Consider the following 4,240-nt stretch of genomic DNA (forward strand, 5'->3'; position numbering starts at 1 on the left):
CGCTCAATGCAGCACACCACTTTGGTTGAAATACAATACAGTCCTTGCACATCGTGGAGAGATCTGCTGGCTTCTGAGGCAGGTGAGACAGAGCACATTTTCACAGCCCAGCTATCCACAAAGTCTTTTTTCTATCAGCACTTGGAACAGCCTGGCTGGAAATAGTTCTAAGTCACTCCTGTTATTCCTCCTTTCCCGTCCCCTGCTTTGTCTCTTTCAAAAGTTTGTGCCGGCTGTGATTTTGGAAGGGTTGCTCTGAGGCTGGAAGACCAGGCTCTCTTTTCTCAGCAGCATTGCACACAGTGGGTAGTTTGAAGAAGATTATGCCATAAAGAGTAGAATAAAACGCTGCACTTAAAAGAGTTCAGGAGATGAACCACCTTGTACTCGCTTCAGGTGCTAAGCGTGCTTTGCTTTGATACCAGCATTTCAGCTGAATTTTCTTTCAGTGAGACTCACAACCAGAGGATTTACACTAGGCAATTCTTAAGACTACAGTTCCCACCCAGTAATGTGAAAAAGCAGCACAATGGGACCTGACTGGTACCCACAAATAATCTACTAAAGGGAAGACCTAGATGAGAAAATGTTGTGGTCTATAACTTCTGACTAAAGCCACTCAGATGTATCATTCACAATCTATGGGAGGGCTAGAGAACTGATACCCTTCCATGTGTCATTGGACTACAGCTTTCATCATCGCTGACCATTGGTCACACTGACGGAGTTGAAGTCCAACAGCAATTGGAAGGAATTTCTGATCTACAGCTCATATTGGACAATGACACTTGCCTCTCACAGGCCTTGAGTGGTAGGCCTCTTGGTGCTTACAGACAGTCCCCAAACTTAAAGCAGTCACTCAACCAGCAACAACAGGGCAGATAACAAAGACATAAACGCAGGGACCAGGCCCTGCAACAAACCCATGTGTCAACTTTCCCCATGTCTACTCAGGCTTATCTGTTGCAACCTAAACAATAGGCCTCTTCAGCTGTTCCTCTGACCTAGGAATACAATATCTGAGAGAAAGGAAGCAGGGATGAGTGTGCTAGCTCTGACCTCATCCCCACCACCTTTGGTGAGCAGAAGGATGACTGTGTAATATGAGGGATATACATGGAAAATTAGAGTTATGCATTGTGCACAGAGTCTAGATGAGTACATGCAATCTCTCTACTTCAGACAATCTGCCTTCAAGTCTTGGAAGAGTAACAGTAATGAAGGTGGGCAGAATTTGCACACCTGATGAGTGGAACATCTCATAATGTGATGGAAGTGCTCTCCAGGTGGTGGTATGCACTGAACACACCTGCTGGGCATGGTGTTCTGCAGTGCAGAAGCAGCATCTCTTGTGGATAAGGTAACACACAGGCAGCAGTCCCTTGGTTTCTTGTATCTCTTTCCACGCTACTCACCAAGAGACTATAAACATAGGCACACTGTCTCTATAATTCACTGTCTGAGAATTACAATCCTATGAGTACAAGAGGCTGAACAATCTGCCTTTCATTCTACACATGTATGCACATAGAGATCTGGCATCATCACTGTAAAGCCAATGGAAGATTTCCCAGGGAGTCTTCTAGTTATTGGAGTCTCCCAATAAGTTGATTCTGCCAGAGTAGCATATAATTGAAATTGCTAGAATTGTGCCAGTGGAAGCTTCTCATTCAAGGGCTGCTGAGATGGAGGATGTGAGCACTAGTTTCCGTTTAATGCTCTCCTAGTCCCTCTGCTCCCCAGACTCCCGCTATGGTACATGTCAAATTATTATCTACATATAAATGGACATATATCCATTAACACTAATTCTCTTCCCGCCCTATTTTTCCATATATTTATTTGGCTGTACTCTCAGTAAATAAACCACAGAACATTAAAACGTATTATTTCCTTCTAATCCTGGTCTGGTCCCAGATCTTGTTGGATCTCAAAAGATGGAAATGTGAAGGAAGACTCTAGTGGAACCGAGGGTGGCAAGGGAACCCCAATCAGAACAGAAGGTACGAGATTATTGGTCTAAGTGGTTGCTATAGTTCTTGAATGAAATAAGGACATCACACATAGTTAAGGTGCAGTTATATTTGGACTAGCTAAGACCGTCCTAACCCTGGGTCTCCAGATGTTGTTGGACTACAACTACCATCAGCCTCATGGCCAATGATCAAGAATGATGAGAATTATGGCTCACCAACAAATGGATGTCATACTATTTCCCTATGGTCTTTTCCCAGGTGGAAAAGGCATGGACCACCATTTTGTTTGGTTTCTGCTTAGCAATAACAGCTGATCACACTCCACATTTCCAGTTCAGCAGGTGCCCTTAACACCAACATATAGGGTAAACAGAGAGAGAGAGAGAGAGCTGTGCATTTCATCAGCATTTTGCAGACCAGATGTTTATAGCCAACCAGAAGAAAAGTCTAAATGAAATATGCACCACATAAACAACACACGTTACATGCTACGCACATTACTCATAATGCAAAGCCCAGTAAATGAAAAAATTAAGGTGCAGGAATCATGTAATGTCAGTGTTCTAAACATGAAATAAAGCACAGAGGCCACAAACGAAATTGAATTTGGAACACACTGAAAATGATTCCCTCTGTCTTACGACATTATTACTTTAGCACTGTCAATGTGCTGTTTGTGGTTTGAACCAAAAGGTATTTTTAGCAAAATATAGATATATCTGTCTTTTGCTATGTCCCCCCCTACTGCCCCCGCCAAAGTTTCCCTTCACAAATGAATCAATTCTTCCACTGTAGCAGAACAGAGAAAACCTTTGAGATGGCTCTGGAAAAAAATGCACTCGTTGGCAAGAGGATGCAGAAGCAAACAAAATGACCTGGGGGGGGGGGGGAAATCTGAGTAACTCATTATGCCAGCAATCCATTTTTCCAACCAAAGCCTCCTATTGGCTTTAATAAGGCTGCCCTGCGATGATTGTCACTTTCAGAAAGCTGAAATTCACAACCCAAACATCCAAATCGACCATTTCCCACATCTTGATGAAAATAAGTCTAGCACAAGCTTCACAATTTTCCATTTGAACTGTAAGCACATTATTTGGATTCTGCAAGTCTAATGAACTTACTTCCATACAAATGTGCAAACAGAAGTTTATATTGGTCCATATACCGTATTTTTCGCTCTATAAGATGCACTTTTCCCCTCCTAAAAAGTAAGGGGAAATGTGTGTGTGTCTTATGGAGCGAATGAAGGTGGGAGACTCTGCTCAGTGCTCTCTTTAAAGAGCCGTGTGGAGCCCTTCTCCTTCCTCGGGGAAAAGCCCTCAAGAGCCGCACACACGCTCCACATGCTCTTTAAAGGGAGCGCGGCTCTTGGGGGAGCCTTAGCCACACGCAGCCTCTCCCGGGCAACAGGAGCCTTCATCCCGCTGCCAGGGAGATGCTGCACAGGGCTATCCCAGAAGCCAGGGAGCTGAGCTGTGATCCCGCTTGCTGTCCTGGCTTCTGGGATTCAGAATATTTTTTTCCTTGTTTTTCTCCTCCAAAAACTAGGTGCGTCTTATGGTCTGGTGCGTCTTATGGAGCGAAAAATACGGGTAAACCTGTAGGGAAAGGTTGCACCATTTGGGATGTTTTAGTTTAGAGAAAAAGTTTAAATTTTAAAGTAAGTCCATTATGTAGCATATCATATTAAAGCCCATGAAGTTCTGAAGAGATTGGTGTTTTAAGTTTTGACGTATCTCAATGCTGGCCTGAGCCTTTAAGGTTTTTCTGTAGCCTGACAAAGCCAAAATGGTTGTGTGGTTTTTTGGGGGAAATTTCAAACCCTCAAAGCCAAAAATGTGATGAGATGAAAAACTAAAATTTTAGATTTAAACTTCTATTGGAAGGCAATTAACATAATTATTGACATAAATTATAAAACTTACATAATTTCACCACAATGGGTAGTGAGACAAATAATGTAGTTTTTGATGGCAGATGACCTGCAGCAGAACAGAACCAACACAACATCTGACAAATACAGAGTAGAAGAGAAAATGATGCCTTCACAGTAAGAGTCAAAGACCCACTTTTCAATATAGTAAGATTATATCTCCCCTGTGGGTGAAATCTAAATTACATCTTGTCCTCAAGGCAATCACCGTTTTTTTGTTATGTAAGTTTGTTAGTAGCCCACGATGGGTGCAGAGCTATTGCAATTAGATAAATAAGCTAATACAACTCATGAGTCATGAATTCTGACACTTAGAATTTCTAGGTTA

General features: G+C 42.5%; 1 long non-coding RNA gene across 2 annotated transcripts; it reads left to right on the forward strand.

Moving 5' to 3' along the window:
- Window positions 1-1,006: 1,006 nt before the first annotated feature.
- LOC310689761 lies at window positions 1,007-4,029 on the forward strand. Of its 2 annotated transcripts, XR_014517644.1 has the most exons (4): window positions 1,007-1,078; window positions 1,183-1,360; window positions 1,918-2,003; window positions 3,957-4,029. It is a non-coding gene; the product is annotated as an uncharacterized lncRNA (long non-coding RNA). The 2 variants fall into 2 exon arrangements; XR_014517645.1 differs by having other exon boundaries at window positions 1,015-1,360.
- The last annotated feature ends 211 nt before the right edge of the window (window positions 4,030-4,240 follow it).

This window comes from Podarcis liolepis, assembly GCF_965112155.1.
Source record: "Podarcis liolepis genome assembly, chromosome: 12".
Classification (NCBI taxonomy): Eukaryota; Metazoa; Chordata; class Lepidosauria; order Squamata; family Lacertidae; genus Podarcis; species Podarcis liolepis.